Genomic DNA, 480 nt, shown 5'->3' on the forward strand with positions numbered 1-480 from the left:
GGCCCTTTAAAATTCTTTCATTCTTCAACCTCAACAGCTGCAATTTGGGATACTGTAAAGATATCTTTATGTTAAAAATACCTTCCCTAAAACATTTCAAAGCCTTTAAAATTCTAGAATATTTAACAGCAACGGAGCAATAGCACCTTCAGTGAGGAAAACTGAATTGTGTCCTGGCATCCCTGCTCTGAAGTAATTAAAAGCACTGAAATTAGACTATAAGCTGATTCAATACTAGGGCCAATACTAGGGCAGTAGTTCCCAAACTCTGCTGCAAATTGGAATCACCTAAAGAGTCTTTTAAAAATCCTGATGCCCAGACTGCATTCCACACCAATAAAATTTGAATGTCTAAGAGCGGATGCCAGGCATCAATGTTTGTTTTTTTTTTAAGATTCTCAGATAATCCCAATGTGCAGCAGTTTGGAAACCACATTGCCAAGAATTTGCTTCTTTGTTGTATCTCTAGTACCCAGCACA

The 480-nt window shown here is 37.5% G+C and overlaps 1 protein-coding gene across 1 annotated transcript in view; it reads right to left on the reverse strand.

Moving 5' to 3' along the window:
- The window catches only part of CENPI (centromere protein I), a gene marked incomplete at its 3' end in the record, with an annotated part of 51,866 nt that overhangs the window by 48,859 nt on the left and 2,527 nt on the right, over positions 1-480 (reverse strand). The window lies entirely within an intron of this gene.

This window comes from Crocuta crocuta, unplaced genomic scaffold (genome assembly GCF_008692635.1).
Source record: "Crocuta crocuta isolate KB4526 unplaced genomic scaffold, BGI_CrCroc_1.0 scaffold588, whole genome shotgun sequence".
Classification (NCBI taxonomy): domain Eukaryota; kingdom Metazoa; phylum Chordata; class Mammalia; order Carnivora; family Hyaenidae; genus Crocuta; species Crocuta crocuta.